The sequence below is a fragment of the Tympanuchus pallidicinctus genome, unplaced genomic scaffold, assembly GCF_026119805.1.
Source record: "Tympanuchus pallidicinctus isolate F22 unplaced genomic scaffold, pur_lepc_1.0 scaffold1, whole genome shotgun sequence".
NCBI classification, from domain to species: Eukaryota; Metazoa; Chordata; class Aves; order Galliformes; family Phasianidae; genus Tympanuchus; species Tympanuchus pallidicinctus.
In genome coordinates this window covers 79,320,094-79,338,558 of record NW_026294618.1, presented here as the reverse complement: position 1 = coordinate 79,338,558, position 18,465 = coordinate 79,320,094, and the positions used below count along the sequence as shown (strand labels likewise).

Sequence of the window (18,465 nt, the reverse complement as noted above, 5' to 3'; positions counted from 1 at the left end):
TCAGCCTGAGGTGAAGTCTGTCCCCAGATAATTGCAAAGGGGAATGAACTTACTCCAGTAAGGTCAGTTTTACCATTTCATCCCTCACAAGCTTTGTTCATAGTTCCTGTTTGTTAGCTGCACCTGAGCTGCATACAGAGGATTTTTGCTGGGTGATCTTTCTCAGAGGTAAAACGGTGCCTGTCCCATTGAATTTACAGAGAGGCTGTTTTTCTCATGGTAGCGGAGTTTTTGTTTAAGCACGACAATTTCCTATGTCAAGCACTCAAACTAGGGTGAGATGTGAGTCTGAAGAGAAAGAGGAATCTGTTGTGGGGAGCGAGGGGGGAGCATGGGAGAGGAGCGGGGAGGGAAGAAAGGTTTGGGCAGAGAGGAGGTATGAGGGACTGTTGGGATGGGGAGAGAAGAGGTGACACCCAAGAGCAGTATAGTACGTCAAATAAAGCATCAAGATCACATGTGCTGGAAGTGTTGCTCTTCCAGAAAAGAGGGCTTGTGCTGTTGGCTGCATGCAGCTGTGATCTGCATGTGGCCAGCTCCAAATCTACCAGCGGTTTCTCTTGAACTGGAACCATCCAAAGGGGGCCTGCCAAAACCATTTTTGCGGACACTCCGCAGAGTTGCTGGTTGAGCTCACATGAGAGAACTGGCCTGGCTCGGCTCCAGTCACACCCTTTTCATGCTCACTGCTCTCGGAGTGACCGAACTATTGTTTGCAGGGCCTGAACTGCAAAGCTGCGTGCATGGAACTGAATCAAAGTCCCACACTCAATGAGATGAGCAGCAAGTATTTGAGGCTGGGCAGCCTCAGACATACTGGGGGTGGGAGATTGCCACTGAGTATGTGCATACTTATGGTCCTGCTGACGGAGCTGTAGCTGCCATTTGTCTGGCTCACTGCCCTACAGAACTGTGGGATGCTGCTAGCAATCTTGGAGCATAGCTTTAAATTCAGTTTGCCTTACAACATGAGATCTATCACCTGGAGGATATGAATCCTTCTGTGCCAGTACCTGTCATGCACATTTCTACGCTTGTTATCCTGTTCTTTCAAGCATTTTATATTCCCATACATCACAGTTAGGTCAGAACCATAAATATTCACAGATCGGGTGGCCAGATGCTGCCCATTCTGGTCATAGCAGATGTCTGATTCAGTCTCATGACTCTATAGCTCTGTAGGCCACTCAAAGTCCAAAAGCAGTTATTACCAGTTCCTCCAGAGAAATTCTGCTAGATACTCTGCGGTGGTTGGTTCTAGACTAACCAAGCTGGAGGGCAAATTCCTTCTCAGCCCGACAGCCTTGAGAATGGTTTATCAGAGTCAAGAATGCACATATTTCTGTTGGAAGTCTGAAGTGTTTTAAATAGTTCCTATTCCAACAGAACATTTGGAGAGCATTATAAGTGCTACCTTCCTCTCAAAAAATCTTGCTTAGCTCTTGTGCCCCACAGCACCCTGAGGCAGTGAGTTCCAGTTAATCTGATGACAGTAAGGTCACATGCAGAGATCTGAGATGTCCTCCTGCTGTTGGACTGTAGAACTGGGAGCTCAGGATATCTTTTTTTTTTTTCTTTTTTTTTCTCTAGCTTGTTAAACATTTCCATGACAGCTCCTTCCATCTATCTTCTCTGCAAGCCAAATATTTTTCGCTGCTCAGTTTGCTCAGAGGTTAGTCTTAGAGGCCAGTTCCTCTGGGTAGGGGCCTTAAAGCATGGCTGTATGCAAAAGTGCTGGGGAACTCCATCCTCTTCGTCCTCCCACTTCTCTCAGCTCTCCAACACCATCAGAATAACTTCTCCAGTGTTCAGTAGGATGGCAGAGCTCCCAGAAGGAGTCAAGGTGCTGGAGGAGTTCCTAGAGGGCTGCAGATGAGCATATCCAGCCTATTTTGATGGAGATGCTCTTACACAACTTGTCAGAAGGCAAAGGGAGGGACGTTAAAACCAACCTCCAGGTGGGAACCCGAAGTATTAATTAGCTGCACCATCCAGCTTTGTTTGGCAGCTCCTTGCTCCATGCCCTGTGGGATGCCAGGATAGCCTCAGTGTACCTGAAGGCAGTGTGCCACTGGAAGTTTCCATTATGTGACAGTTGAATCACAAAGACTCAGTAGGGGTCTAGTTTGGCCTCATCCAGTTCACTGATGGCTGGCATTGCCCTAAGCAGCAAGAATCCTGGAGACACAAGCACACACCTGGACACAAGATCAATGCTGGCTTTCAGGAAACCTCAGCATGAGCTGAAGAGGAGGAGGAAACAGTGCTTCTCATCAGCACACAGGAGTACTGGCATGTGCCTGCTTCTGTGCCAGCAGGTATAAATGCCCATCAGAGCATGTCAACCAGCAGGCATTGTCTAATCCTGCTGTTGTATAATAAATAAGATTATTGAATGGGAGAACTGAAAGTCAGAGAATGAGGATGAAGCTCACTGGTGCAGAGCTACTGTGTTCTGCTGAGATATCAGAGAAAGTCTTCTCTACTGATAACTCTTCCTTCTGGGTATTCTTCTCTAAATCTGGATGTCTGTGTTCAAGGAGGAGGCTGGAAAAGGAGTGGCAAGGCCAACTTCAGTTCCAGATGTGTGTGTCCACTTGTGCTATTGTCTCATTCCAATTTATAGGAGGGAGAGGAGATTCTCTGATATATGTATGCACGTATGTATATGTGAGATTAAGAAACAATGGTTCAAATGTTGGTCCGACCAGTTTATTACAAATCTAAATCAGGGAGATGAGGAAGGGGAGGATGGACACTATTATGAATTAGGGTAATGGGGAAGAAAGGGGGTGATAGAAAAGGTAGGAAATAGAAGCAAGGAGTCTTTGTAGGAAGCAAGAGGGAGATAGTTAACACCATGGATCCAGCGTGGTTCGTAGTTCAGTCATTGATCTTCAGTAGTGGTGGGTCATCGGGTGTTGTTGTTCCGTTGACAACAATGACTTTTCAGTGGTGGTACCAACTTATTTACAAGTCCAAAGTGGTTGACTCAGCTCTCTTTGGAGTGACAGCTCAAATCCAAAGTGGTTGAGTCAGCTCTCCTTGGAGTGGCAGCTTCTGGCTCTGGGATCTCAGCAGAAATTCCTTTATTCCCATCTTCCAGGCCTTGCCAGCAGATAAAAGGGAGCAGGGATGCTCACCTGCATCCTGTTTTTCACAGGACACGATGGTATCATTCCCCAGTTTTCCCATACCAATCTGGAGCTATTTAGTCACAGGCCAGATCTTCTGCCAGTAAATACTCCTGAGCTCTCTCTTAGGAAGGCAGACATCTCTGAAGAAAGGTGCTTTCGAATGTCCACAAAGTGATGTTGATTGTCACATGGTAGCACCCATCACTTGCTTCTTCAATAAATCAGTTAGAGTCTTATCACAAGAAATACCTCAGGAAGCAAGCTTTGACCAAAAACAAAACCCACAAAGAATGATTCTCACAGCTATATCTGGACATAGTTGGATATTGGAGTCCCACCAATTTCAGGCCATTATTGAAAGCTAGAGCTGTTCCTGACAAAGCAGATGGAGGCTCTCCAAGAGGTAAACCTTTTTTCCCTTCAGTCTGTTACAGGCCTCACAGTGTGACTGCCCCATGGAAAAGAACATGCAGCACCCAAGGTAGTACAAATACATCTGAACACAGGGAAAATGGACCAAGAGACAGAAGAAGCAGATGAATGTTCAGATTATCAGCAGCTGAAATATACAGAAAGTGAAGAGAAAGTGGAAAAGCAGGAGTGGAGTCTAAGGGAGGCAATAAGTCCAAGTAATTTCCTTACATCAGCTCTTCGTTGTGAACAATAGCTTACATGTCCAGGCTTCATATCCCTTTCATATATTCTGAAAAGCTGAGAAATTTAAGATAAAAGATCATTTAGAGTACAAAAGGAGGAAAGGACTTACTGTGTTATTCTGTAGAGCCTCAGGGAAGAGTTGGATGCTTAATACTTTGGATAGACTCTGAAGGGAAGGAACTCTTTGAGCAGTCTTCAAATGAATGGACTGATCTGCAGTCTGAAGAATTTAGGGAATGGGAAAAAGGGCTCTTAGTATTGTAAAGAGCTGAAGATCTAATTAATTTCTCCAAAAGGAGAAGAAATCTCTCTCATCTTTTATTTATTTTTATTTTTATTTTTAATTATCCAGAAACAGTGGGAGAGATCCGAAAGCTTGAGGCTAATGCACAACAGCTCTGTCAATCATTTATTAGTGTTTGGTGCCTGCAATGCATGCGTGGAGATGGCTCTGATGAGCTCTAAACTTCTGGTTCCCATCTGGAACCTCTTGCTGTGTCCAGACTTTGCTCAGACTTTGTTTACCATCAATTGGCCATCTGGCCTGTCACCAGGAAACACATCAGTACAGGTATTGATCTGTACAATTGATTTTGTCTCTCCTCCTCCTCCAGCAGTGTGTTCACATGAGAATAACTTCGAAAATATCAAATTCAGAACGCCACTATGGACCCTCAGGCATGAGGACCTCTCTTCCCTGCCAATGAGACTCTGAAGAAAAGGGAGTTCAAATGCCAGCATCTATTGATACACAGTGCAGCCAGGGCTGAGAAGGATCAGAGGCCTGAGGGTTTCAAACTTATTTAATCTTACTTAGGCTGAATGGTAAGTTTCTGTTGGGGAGAAGTGCTTGGAGAACATCATGAGGATGACTTGTAAGAAGCAACTGTCATGGTTTTACGTTTTTTTTGGTTTTCAGTATTGCGCATCAAAACAGTACTGGGGTGCTTGGGCAACATTCACTCAACTTGGTTTATGGGGGCAGAAAACTTAAAGAAGCAATCTGGCTGCTAGACAGGCTGAGTGATGCCACTGCTCGTGTCTCCTGTGTTCCCATGGGAAGGATGGCATTCCAGCTCCTGCCTTGAAGCAGGTCATCTCCAGCTGTCTTGGATGCCTCTGATGTATTCTTCTTCCTTTAAAGCACTGAGCTGGCCTTGGGTTCCTCCTTCCAGACTCCCAGCACAGTCTCTGGTTGCTCTAGCTCCCACTTCTTGCAGCTGGCTGACATTATTTCCAAGCAGAGTGAAATCTCAGTGAGAAACACTTGTGTTGTTGCCCCAGAACAAGTAGACGTAAGAAACTCTTCCCATTGCAGTTACAGAGCACGAGTGACTTCCTCTTAAGGTAGAGGTGTGCACTGCAAAGGCAGAGTGGCAACAAGTAGAAATGAGTAAGATGGGGCTGTTTCCTCAACAGTGGGTTTTCTGTGACCCATCCAGAGGCACTGTAGGCTGTGGCTAAGCAGATGGAGTTATGTCAGTAGCGAAGGTAGCAGCCAGAAGGATGGTTGTCAGATGTTCTAGATTTCCATGTTCTCAGCCTCCTCATTTCCAGAGGAATCAAAGAAAAATAGAAAAAAAAAAACCATAAAACCACAAAATTTAGACATAGAAATTGAACTGGCCATTTCTAACTGCTTTGGTGTCAAATCTCGATTTGTCCAAAGTAGGATGGGAAAAGGAGCATGGACTCATTTCAGTGGGGAGCAAGGAAGAGCCTAGGGATTATTAGATGCAGAAAGGAAGAAGATACTTACATTCATGTTGGGAGCACATCAGGGCTGAAGGCATGCTTGGATTGTTAGATGATCTAGGAGAAGTGCTGGTTGTGCAGAACCTAGCTGGTTGTGGAGAACGTCCATATGGGCTCTGAACAATCTATAGTCAGGAAAAACGTGATGATATATGAAGCTCAGTGTCCCAAAACATCCCTTGAACATGTCCCCATGTTCATTCACTCAGAGACACAATCCATAACCCAGTGCCACCATCCACTGTATTCTAGGACATAACAGACGGGTCTTGAATTATCACAGAATCACAGAATCGTAGGGGTTGGGAGTGATCTCAAGAAATAATTGATTCCAACCTCCCTGCTTAAACTGGTACCCTCTAATAAGTCATATAGGTGGGTGTCCAGATGGGTCTTGAACATCTCCATAGAAGGAGACTCCACAACCTTTCTGGGCAGCCCGTTCCAGTGCCCCATCACCCTTAATGTAAAGAAATTCTTCTGCACGTCTGTAGGGAACTTCCAGTGTTCAAGTTTCAGGCCATAGCTCCTTGTCCTACTGCTACACACCACAGAGAAGAGCCTGGTCTCATTCATTTAACTCCCATTTCCTTTTAGATATTTATAAACATTAATCAGATCCCCTCTCAGTCTTCTTTGCCCCAGGCTGAACAGACCCAGGTTACTCAGCCTGTCCTCATACCGGAGATGCTCCAAGCCCGTTATCATCTTTGTTGTCCTCTGCTCAACTCCTTCTAGGAGATCCTTGTCTTTTTTGAACTGGGGAGCCAGAATTCCTTGCTGCATGGCCATGGAGTGAGACCTTCTTCAGTTCAGACTAGATTTCCTTTAAAAAAAGAATGTACTTGGAGGAATTGCAAAAAGAGGCAAAAAAAAAAAAAAAAATAGGAGCAGCATTTTCAGGAAGATTAAAAACAATCAGCAGCATTACAGATTTATGAGTTTACAAAAGAAGAGTGGAAATCTGTTAGCAGGCCATTGTCTCTACTGTCTTCTGTTATAGCCTTCCTAAATTTTGCTAGTCCCTTTTCTCCACTGGGTATGAACTGGAGGACTTGGTAACAAATGAAACCAAGCTTTTCAAACTGCCTCACCTCAAAACTGCCTCCAAAAGCTAGAGTTAGGCAGCTAGAAAGTGATTTAAACAGGTCTAGGGACTTCTAATATCATTCATCCAGATGCACTGAGTGTTTGCTGGATTCATTGCCCTGTGGATTTGGACACATGGACAGAGGGTGCAAACGGAAACCAGAGCTTTTTTCCCTTTCTCCCTGTCTTCTTCCATTTCTTTCCAAACATTCACCCTCTCCTCCTGCTTTTCCAGACAGACCCAGCTGGGGCTGGTGCGTGCTGTGCCAGAGGTCAGTGAACTTGGCAAAAGCTGGCTGTTGCATGGGCAAATCAGCACGTATGCACTACTGCACCATGCCTTGAGCCACTGGTTGCACAGCAACTGGGGGACACATGCTCAGGTCCCAGCCAAATGCAGGGCCAGTTCTGCTGGCTCCTGGTCCTCCATGCCCCTCCGAAAGCTGAAGGGGAGTGAGCATTTGCAATGTCAAGGAAAAGGCTCAGCTGACGGTGACTGAAGTGCAGCCCTGCCAGCGTACTGCAAATGCTCTGAGTTCTTGGCAGGCCAAAACAGGGGCCACTGGGGTTATTTATTTATTTATTTACTTATTTATTTATTTAGTTTGGGATGGAGGTTAAAGGAGAGAGAAGGTTATGATTTAAATATCTATCCTTCTACCAACCAAAAATGTCAGGAGGGTATTGAATTACTATTGACTTTGCGGGCTAGTGTTCCACCCCCCTCATCCCTCTAACCAGCCTCTCTCTGCATGTTTCTCACTCTGCCATCAGGGCTGCTATAAACAGAAAGCCAGCCTTACGGCTGACACTGAAGGTGTTTTATTCCCCCCTTCCCTAGGTGAACCGTCTGGCCTCCAATGGCAAGCCAGGTTGGGGCCTCAGCTGTCCTTAGCTCTCCCTCTCACCACCAGACCTGAAAGCTGAATATTGCTTTTGATTTGAAGGTAACAGCATGACCTTTGCAAAACCATCCTGCCTCATGGTTCTTTAGTGCCAATTGTGACCTTGTAATCACGGATGTGCTCTGACCTTCTCCTAACCTTAGCCCTGCTTTGGATACTTTTCTCCACCATGTCCCCATAGCATTTAGCTAATGCCAGATGCTTTCACTTTCAGATTGTTCCATGACTTTAAAGGGGTTCATGTTCTCCGTTATCTCTTCCTCCCTTCCTTTTCAGACATTTGGGTTGAGATATGTGCCCAGCTGGACTCTTCACAGACCGAAATGAGATGAAAAGTTCTCTGCTGCCCAGTGTTGCCTTTCATGGAGCTCTCCAGAACAGCTCTTTCCAACAGTTGCAGGGCACACAGGGGCCATGTAAGGTAGGGTGTGGGCTCAGATATCACCCTTGACTGATCTTGAGCTACCGTTGGGGTACAGACATGAAGTACCCAGCTGGGATCATGTTGCCAAGGGCTTAGCTACAGGGAGGGGAAAGTGTTGTCTGATGGGATCTACTGGCACTGGCAGATGTAGGGGACTGCAAAAGGTGGGGTGAAGGCAGCCTGCAAAAGAGGAATGAAGGAGTGCAGGAGAGCCATAAGAATCTACACAGAGGCAGCTCACTGTCTATGGGTGGATGGCCACCTCACCCAGCAGTAGCCAGCTGGAAATCAAGCTAGCTTTGGAAACCACACTGGGTGACACCCTTTAAATAAGCCTGTTTGTCCTATGGGATTTGCCAAAGTTTTTGCCAAAGGAAAAATATAAATGAAAAGCAGCGTGATCCAGCAGTGATCTGGCTTCTCAAGCTTGTGGGCTTTCTTCTGATTAACAGTATCAACCACTTTGCTAGTGTGTAACTTTAAATGAAGTAAGCTGCAGGGGCAAGCCCTATACCAAGACCTCGTGTGTGGGATCAGCAGGTAGCAGGGAGGGTGCTCAGGGCTGTGGGCACTGCTGGGAGCTGAGCAGAGGTGAAGAGACACCCAGGAACCCACAAATTAGAGTGCACACAGTAAATGAGGAGGCGAAATTTGTGCCATGCCTCCTCCAATCAGATTATCAGGGTGGTCCAGTTGTTCCAGCCCCAAATCACCACTTTGCTGAGTTGAGACACCAGCAACAGCAGATTATCGTCAAACTTTCATCACCTGGGGCTGAGCATGAGCGTGAGAAATTTCAGCCTAGGGGGAAAAAAAACACCAACTGGTTTCAGAAGGTTGCAGAAACCAATGAAAAGAAGTGCTTAAAATAAAAGCGCCACCTCAACTACTATAAAGCAGCCAATGTGTAAGTGCATCCTGGCAAGGAAGAGAGGAATTGCAAGATCTGATGTGGTCAGCACAGGGTTTCAAAAAGGCATCCAAGTAGGTAGACCATCAAATGAAAACTTACCTTTGTTCCATCAGGATATTGAATGAGGGCACTGTGAATCAGAAAGACATTGGGTTGCCTATTGATTTAAAAGATGCCTTTTTGTCAGCTGCTCTTCTGCCTGCAGTTTGCAGCTATAACAGCTGAGCGGCCTGGATTGTGGGCTGTGTCTCCTGTGAGGATGATGACACAGGGTCTGATCAACACTGCTATGAGACAAAGTGGCCTCAGGTATACAGGACCACATAGCTCTGCATGGGCAGCCTAGAGTAGATGTTGGCATGCCTATACCTCCCAAGTTCCAGCTTATTCTTTCATGCCATGCATCCAGGATATCAGTGCATGTTACAAGAAGTCAACACATGGCAATCCTGTCTACTGTATCTCTTGGAATACTCCCAACTCTTTACAGATTGATTGCACAAGCAAGATCTGGTGGCAAGAGCTGGAGCAGCGATGATTCTGAGCCTCAAGCTGCTATGTCTGCTCTTTACTCTCTGGTGCTTCTGACATCTCTGCAGCCTTTTTCTGTTTTGTTTTCCCATGGCTGGAAAACAATTTCTCTTCCCTTCAACAAATCATCTCCTTCCAATTTCTCTAAATGGCTCACACCTTTTGTCTTTCCTTCCATCACCATCCTCCTCCGCAACATGGTCGGCTCCCTCCATCGTGCCTGATCCTGCCTTGCCTGTTGGCATCTGCATAATCTGTGTTCATGAAAAGCTTATTGGAGAAAGAGATTTGTCTTACATGCTGTTTGTCTAGCATCAAATACACCTCTTGTGCTCTACAAGTAATTAACAGGCAATGGTCAGATGCAGACAAGAGCACACCCGCTTCTGAAGTTCCCAACTACTGCTGTTTCCCTGACAGCTTCTCAGAAAAGAATCATCCTGGTATGTGTGGACAGATATGGCAGAAAGGTAACTGGTGGTGGCACAAACTGCTCTTCAGGGCTGTGAATCTGAGTCATGGTTACAAGGAAAATGTTGAATTTCCCTTGCTGCCTTGCTGTATAGCAGGTCCAAGGTCTTCAGTGGTTGCTTTTTATTACTTCACTGCATTAGACTAAGGGAAAATGCCAGCATTGGTGAATTGCCAAGTCCCCACTGAATTACAACAACTACTAGAAACACCATCGAGAGTGATTTGAGAAAGAACAGGAATAGAAATATTTGCACATTGAGTCCTTAGCAATGTCAAGCTGGCACTGACCAGGGTCTCTGGTCATAAAAGGCCACAAGGCAGCATGAAGAGACTGGTCTGGTTCTGCCCTGCAAACCTCAGGGCTGTGTCCTGGGGTGGCAGTAGGACTTTAGGGAGATGTGGGAGCAGACTGTGGGCCCCTATTTTTGGGGCAGCCCTCTGGAAGAGAGCAGCTGGTGGCTGTAGCATGGGGCAGCAGCAGTAGTACCCCTCCAGTGCCCCTGCTCTACCAGCACTGCCCCAGATCCTGAGCAGACACTAAATGGCAGAGTGGCAGGCTTGGGGCCAAGAGCGGTCCTTTCCAGTTTCTAGTGCCTGCCTCAAAGACAAGCCAAGGCAAGTCATGTACGACTTGGGGATACTGCACGTGGCAAGGATAATGTTGGAAGCCTGGCTATTCACGTCTGTGCAGAACAAAAAAAAAAAACCCAAGCCCAGACATCTTTCCCTGCCAAGAACCATGCTTTTCTTACCATGTGCCATGCAGGGGGTTGGCTGCTCTGAGAGCTAACGCAGCGTCAGCTGCAGAGCTTAATAAGAAGCTGTTTGCTATCACAGCAAGGAACCTGTGTGCCGCTCGAGTTCCTGTCTGATGACAGCTGGACATCAGGCTGGCACAGGGACATGACTGAGTTGTGTGACACTGAACATCAGTCTCCTCCCACGGAACGAGGTACACGAAGAGCGTGATGAATATCAGGGACTGGTGTTTTGGGAGTGGCTTTTCCCCAGCTGAGAATCCCATTATATTGATGTAGCTGCAAGATACATCTGATTTAGCATCGTGCTGTGGAAGCCAGGTATATCATCTCTTTTATGTGAGACATAAGCAAAAGAAACATCTCAGAAGACAACTTGGTGTAAGTATATCCCATGGCAGTTGTTCAGAACTGTGCCACAGTGTCACAGGATATTTGGGTTGAGTTAGAGTGTGTCTTACATTAGTTGTTATTCTGGGGCCTAGCACTACAAGAGACATGCAGTGGTTCCAACACAAGCAAGGAAAGCTTTCCTGAGCTTCAGACAGCTCTCAGTCTGTCAACCCAGCATACTCCTTTTGCTAAAGTGTGTCTGCTCAGCAGCCAAAAGAAAAGCAAAATAGATTTGAGGGGAGGGTGGAGGGAGAAGGGAGAAATGTTATGAAATAAAAGATCAGAGGATCAAGAGCACTTTTGAGGCTCAAACATGCCACACACAAGCTCTGGGCCTGTGGTCAGCCGGAAAACATCAGTTTAAAATTCCACAATAGCCCTGGTATTTAATCCTTCTAATGCAAATTCCCCCCACCCCAGTCCTAGATCGGCACTACTACTGTGGTGGCACAACCCAAGCCTTTAAGCCCTTTTGAAGTATGCAAGAGTCCCTGTTTCTCAGCAGGAGGGCTGAGAAGCTATGTCAACAATGTCAAAAATGTTCCTGTGATTACTGTACCTTTCTGAGCAGAAACCAGGAGAGAAAGCAATTAATGCCTCCTAATCTTGCCCATAAATAAAACTTGCTCTCGTTGAAGCGTCATCTCTCTAGCCCCCTAATTAGGAGGGCTGCCTGTCACTTCCAGTCCAGCAGTAGTGGGAGGAAGGACACCAGCTATCTCCCTCTGCCCATTACAAGGGTTAGACATAGACTTTTACAAGAGAAGCCGTGCGTCTGAATGCAGTTGCAGGAAATGCTGTGCACCTCTGTGATAGTCTTCATGGTTTGGCTCCCAAAACAGCCAGATATTGTAGGACATGGGCTTCGGGGTCCTGGCCAACCCCTGTGCTGAGCTCTAATCCAAGATATATGAAGGGTGAGGCAAGGGGAATGAGCCAGAAGGCACAGGTGTTGACACATGATGGTGATGAGAACTGCAGACCACTCCAAGTCAGACAGAGGGAGAGGCACAATGTGTATTGGCAGATAGTCCAGCCTTATCAACAGGTGAAGTGCATGCCAAATATTTCCACCAGCCTCCCTTATGTAAGCCGGGTGACTTCCTATCAGCATCAGGAGCAAGACCTCAGAGAGCTGGGAGCAGTGCTTACACAGCAGCTCTTGAAGGCATTCAAGTGTGTCTGGATCACAGTCCCTCCAGGTCATTAACATGTAGCTGCTTTGTCCTGGGGTATTCTGGGTGTCTTCCCCATGGGCTGCTCCAAAGCAGGGGGAAAGCCTCTGCTCTTGGATGAAACATCTCCTTTTAGAGACTAGTCTGAGCCAGAGGAGAGCTCAAACTTTGGCTCACAGCCCCAGGTGAAAAGTATATTTGTTAAGACCATGTGTGTGCATAGGGAGGAAAACAAGCATGAGTATACAGGCTGAGATACACCATACGGGAGGGGCATGGGAAATGCAAAGATGATTGTACCTTCTGAAAGTGTGGACTGACTGCACATAGCTGATGGGATCATGGCACAGGGTAGATAAATATCTCAAGGGCTAATAAAAAGGGAGTCAGTGGAATGAATGTGGAACAGCAGAATGGATGACGGTGGTGGCATGTGTAGGGTGAGAAAACAGCTGCATACAGACCAGGAATGCTGATGTTTACTTTGCAAGGTCCCTACATATGAGAGACTTGGTGAGGGGCAAAGACTGAGATGGAGAGGATGGAGAGGAGTCAGTCATAATGACTTTGGTGCCAGTGGAGGTGGCACCTTGGTCCAAGTATCTGCAAGACAGGCCTCACAGCTCTGAGTGGCAGATCAAGGGAGACAAAGAGTCTCATTACCACCTTTTTGCTGAACAGTAACACCAAAATGAGCCACTGAGGCAAAGCCCAGAGCCATGCCTGAGACCTGAGCCCACTGGTTTCTCCAGCACGTGCACAGATACATAGAAGCCAGCCCAGATAGGTGACAAGATCTTGAGGCACTGCTTTTTCCGTGCCAAGTGGTGTTGCCAAGCCATTCCTGTGGATGCACGCATCCCTTGCTGAGCTCAAAACATCTTACACAGAGGACAACAGCTTCACCTGCAGCTTCTGACCAAAAAGCCTGGCCCTCCCTTTGCACACCCTGCAGACCACCAGTGAGGAGCTGTGGGGCCCACCTGCAGCCAAGCAGACAAGCCTGCAGGAAGCGCTGGACTTTTTTAATCTCAGTAACATAAAAAATCCTGCCCCTGATTGAGGTGGGGGAGAAGCATTTTGGACCCCATGCTACCCTACAAGGTACTGGGTCGCCAACAGGACTGCTGGCCCTGTGTGAGGCGGGGAGCTGGGGCTCAGGAATTTGTGATACAGCATTTCTCTTCCCTGTTGACTGTACAGGAGCGTGGTGAAGCCAGGCTTGGCACTACCGTCCCCATCAGCAATTCTGCTAAGAGGAATTTGAGTTTTTATGGCCACTGATAAGATTAAACTCTTTGTTGCAGCTGGCCAGGCAGACGGCTTCGGGCTGCACAAAGCCACTGCTGCAGGGGCAGAGTTAAGGCAGTTTGGTTGCTCTCCTTGGGAATTCCCACACTTGCAAATGTTTGGATTTTGCACTGACTGCAGCCTTAACTCCACGCTTGCTGGTGTGTGAAAGGCCTAGACCTAAGGATGCAAGGGGCACACAGCCCTTCAAAGTGGGCTCCTCTTTGCTGAGCAAAAGACACCTCTGAACCATCACCTGTCTGGTGGTACTCCCCTGGGTACAGCTCCTTCTTCAAGGAATCTTTGTTCCCCATAACCCACCCCTATATTGGAAACTTTGTCTGACGAAGTTGATATTTTCAAATGACCTGTGAGCACTGGGTATCATGTGTGTCCAAAAAACTACTTGTTCTTCTATCCTAAGCCTTAGTTTTTCCATCTCTCTGATTTTGCTGTGAACTGTAACTGTTAATGTAGTAATAAGATGCTCGCAGATGCCCCCTGACAGGCAGAGCACTGATTTACTTCCATTTGATAGGAAATACCTACCTTGCCCTCACAGTCTGTGAAGCCCATGCTTTTTTTGCTTGAAAATTTAGGAGAAAAAGATACTGTAAATTTAGACTGTGAGTTATCCTTTTCTGAGTCATGCCTTGGATGAAGATTGTGGTTGGGTCAAAGTGGGACAGATGGAAAGGAGAAGTGCTGTGTCAAGCTCCTACACCTTGCTGAGAACTCAGCCCTGGGTGCTCAAGAACCAAGTAAAGCTGGCTGAAGTCCCTCGTGCCCTTTCAGCCTGTGCCAAGGAGGTAAGGTATCCAGAGACCAGTGGGCAGCATTGCTTCCATTTTAAGACAGTTATTCATACCAAGCCCAGCCTGTGGCTGCTCTCTGAGATGCTGGCCTGCCAGCAAGTCATCAGTAAGGTATGTCCGCTTGCACTGCAGCAATCCCTGTTCCTGCCTTCCTGTGTCTTTGGTGACACTTTAGAGAAGCTGCAGGTGAGCTGATAACTTCAGTGTTGTGACCTTCCTGGAGACCACTTCAGAGAGTCAGCAGCAGCAGGTGCATTGGATGAAGGGGATAAAAGAAATGTAATATTAGCAGAGCAAGATGCAAGAAGAGGGGCTGCCCTATGTGAAATATAAAGGTCAGGTATCAGAAGGCCTTTCTTCCAGACATAGGCTGTCCAGAGATGCTGTGGATGCCCCATCCATGGAGACATTCATGGTCAGGTTGGATGGGGCTCTGAGCACCCTGATGTAACTGTAGTTGTCCTTAGTCAGTGCAGAGGAGTTGGATTAGATGACCTTTAAGAGTCTATTCCCACTCAAGTGATTCTATGACTCCTTGGGTCCCATCCCACTTACATAGGGGACAGTTCCATGAAGTTTGAATTCCACATCACTTAAGATGGACATTCTTGGAACCGACGTGAAAAGCAGCATCATGGCTGTGATCTGCCCTCTGCCATGCTGGTACATGCCATCACCCCGTGATGGGACTACTCTGAGCCCCAGCTGGGTACTTTCCCATTACGTGTAGTGCTTTCACTAAACAAAGTGCTGGTGCTGACGTTGAGACCTGCAGCTTCCAGAGATGGGGTCACACTACAACTGGGAGGGCTTCGGCAATGTTGTATTTCAGCAGGGCTGCCGCAGCAGAGGTCCTGAAATACCAGTTTTAATTAAAAGCTTTATTTTCTATTATGCTGCACAGCTCATACGTGCTGACTGCTGCTTTTCAGCTCACAGGGGCTAAATCCACACTTTAAAAATATGTCATGTGTCAGTCAGATAGCTCATAGGGGTTATGGTACTCACAAATCAGAGCTTGGTTAAGCCAGAGTAGTATACAGAGAACAACTGGAAGAGTGACAGTGGGATAGTGAAAGGTGAATTGGATGGGAAAAAAAAGAGAAAAGGAGATCTTGGAGGCATATGGGGAAAGGAAAGCAAAAAAACAAAATTATGCCCATGCCTCCTGTGTCCTGTGAACATGGGGCCATGTAGAAAAGCCCAAGGAGGAGAAAGAAAGAACTGTTATGTTTTCTATGGAAGGGGAAAGCAGACATATAAAAAGTTTATAGACTTACCTGAAAGCTCTCAGAAACTATTGACTGTTTTCCAGCCCAGACCTCCTCCCAGCTTTTCTGACCAGAAGTTCCCAGCTTCTCCTAAATGTTTTGCAGTCTCTGCTCTCCACCTGGAGCCCAGCTGTGTAAAACCACTCTTTCCAGCACAAGACTGGCCCTGTGCACACCCGTGGTGCTTCCTGCCCTTTTTCTCTCCAAAACTGTGACCCCCCCAGGGTTACAGAGGTGCCTCCAAGGGTCCCTCACAGTCATGGTGGCTTTCAAGCGACGCATTCCCTCACCACCCCAGGGACACTCATTGGCCCCAGAAGGTTGGAATGTGCATAGGATGGAGTCAGTGATGGCAGACTGGGAGAGCTTGGATAAACTGTGAGTTCCCTGCAAGAGAGTGGCTGTGACCCAGAGAAGGTGTAGCACGGAAGAAGAGGCTGCCAGCTCTGGTTGCCAGCTCATCCTCCTGCTGTTTGGGAAGAAAGGTAGGGCCATGTCGCCTTATCTCCCATCACCTGTAGATGGCTCTTTCATACTCCGGTAAGGCTGGATCAAAGCTGCCTCAGTCCAGAACTCCTAAAAACCTGACAGTGATACCACTACTATAGCCTCCAAGAAGGAGGAAAGGGGAGAAAAATGACCTCCCTGTAACCTCCAAAAATATGTTTGGCTCACATGGAAGCAGTAGGAAAGCTTAAGTCCTGTGCCTGCCCTTTCCTCTGACTTCCCACGCCTAAAGTGAGCTGTTGCCCTGCTTGCCATGACGACGTCATGGAAGTAGAGCTGTTGGAAGTGACCTCACGCTCTTGCCCTCCTGCCTGACAGGGGTATGGGGCTGGCAGGACACATGACAGCAGGACCTGTGTAACACAAGATGGGAGCTATTCACCACGACTATATTAAGAACATTTCACAGGCTCTGGCCTCTTGGTTTAGTTTTGCTCACTGGGATCCGATGTCAGTGCTCTCTCAAACAGCAGTGGAAATTTGTAGGCTCCCTGTGAGACCCAGTACCCACAGGAGTGCCAGAGAGAGCTAAACACAGCACTGCTAATTTTGGAGAGGTTAGGTGATCAGATAAGGAGACATGGGGCAGGGGGAGAAGGAGGCAGTCAACAGAGATAATAATGTTAGGCAGGGATTAGGTGGGAAACAGTTGTTGAAGGATCTCGCTAGTGGGCTCCAAAAAGAGCAGAGCTATTCAGCAGCCTTAGCTGGCTGCAGAAACCTGCATCTCCTGCAGTGTTCCAACATTGCTTGTAAGCCAGCTCCCAGTGCACGCAGAGTACACTCACCTTTGCTGTCGGATAACCGTGCAGGATCCTGCGTGGATGACCCCTCCATGCCGTGGACTAAATGATCTTTGCCACTGAGAGCGAAGTTCACTTTGCAAGTGACTAGGAAATATTTTAGGATGTTTGCACTCAACACCTACTTGTAACAGTGCTTCTGCTGGAATTTGTATGACAGCCCACAACACTGGTGCACTGCTCCTCAGCTGAGGAAGGGCAAAGTCATCTGTTTTAGCTTAACCTACTGTTCAGACTGGCTTGCACTACACGGACTAATGTTGCACGGAAACAGATGAAGGAAAGCTCACATTGTCCACCTCACTTAGGCAGCGAGCTCTTGAGGCTCAGACACATGGTCTGCCATTGGAGACTTCTGTGTATTAGCCGGGCATAGGAGTGGTTCCTGTGTGCAAGCATCTCACCACTGTAGGCTGAGGGTGCAGGTCGCACCTCCACCACACAATGCATCAAACTGCTCAGCTGCTGATGGTAGTGACATCTCTGACAGTATCTCCTGGGAGAGAGGTTTGTAAGCTGCCTGGCTTCTGCCTGGCTCAAATGCCAATTGATCTCATGCTCCGGTTAGGTTAGGAGGCAGCTTTCTTTGAACGAAAGGGGATAGGAGGGGAGAGGGAAACCCTCCTGAGGAGCTCCCACTCTACACAATTCCCAAATGGCCTCCCACTTTCACATGATTTGGGCATTCTGCATGAGGACAAAAGTGAGCTGAGAGAGCTCTGCTGCAGTGTCAGTCGCATGCTTCAGAGACAAAAATAGGTATTGGCTCCATTTCCACGTTCCCTTATCACTAAACCCGTGGCTTCAGCTTGCTGTTGGCCTCCAAACAGCTTGCTGTGCCAAGACTCTGAACTTAAGAAAGAAATAATGTTTAAGAGCTGGGCAGTGATGTTAGTGTGTCTCACTGAGCCATCACAGATGGGATAAAACCTCCTGAGACCTTCCCAGGAGGGCTTGGTGCCTACTAACAAAAAACATGCAATTTCTATTTTGTTGATAGGTGATTATTGTGCAATTGGAGCTGGGATTCATGGAGCTGCAATTAATGGAGTTGGGAGTCATCTCATTTTGCAGATAACAGATAACTGATGAATGAATGGTAAAGAAGTAAAGAGAAGAGCCGTCTGTCCGAGCACACAATCCCAATGCTAATCACGTCATTGTAGGGCGCTGTTAGATTCTCTACCCAAACCCAAAAATCTTCAGAGAGGAACATTACTTTTGGGTGGAATGGAACAGGAAAGACCATGAAGGGAAAACATATATTCAGATTCATAGGAAGCTATGAGTTGCACAGCAAAGTTCCATTTTGGTACTTTCTCTAAATCTACTCAGCAACAACTGGAGAAAGTTTGGGATGTTCAATAGCAGAGTGCTGTCTTTTGTGCAGCTGAGAAGGCAAAGCTCCAACAATCTAATCCTGCAGTCGGCTGACACTTCCCATGTAGTAATTGTCATCCAGAACAGAATGTCATTTTGACTCCTCGTCCTTAAACTCTGACTCATGTAGTGGTCATTGCCACCTCGCTTTGCTCATCAGAGCTGCAGAAGCAAACATTAGAAGCATA

The 18,465-nt window shown here is 47.1% G+C and overlaps 1 long non-coding RNA gene across 1 annotated transcript; it reads right to left on the bottom strand.

The window, feature by feature from the left end:
* Window positions 1–2,399: 2,399 nt before the first annotated feature.
* Window positions 2,400–17,464, bottom strand: LOC128087192 (uncharacterized). Its single transcript, XR_008209710.1, has 3 exons — window positions 16,883–17,464; window positions 5,554–5,674; window positions 2,400–5,337 (listed from the first exon to the last, which is right to left on the bottom strand). It is a non-coding gene; the product is annotated as an uncharacterized LOC128087192 (long non-coding RNA).
* Window positions 17,465–18,465: the final 1,001 nt, after the last annotated feature.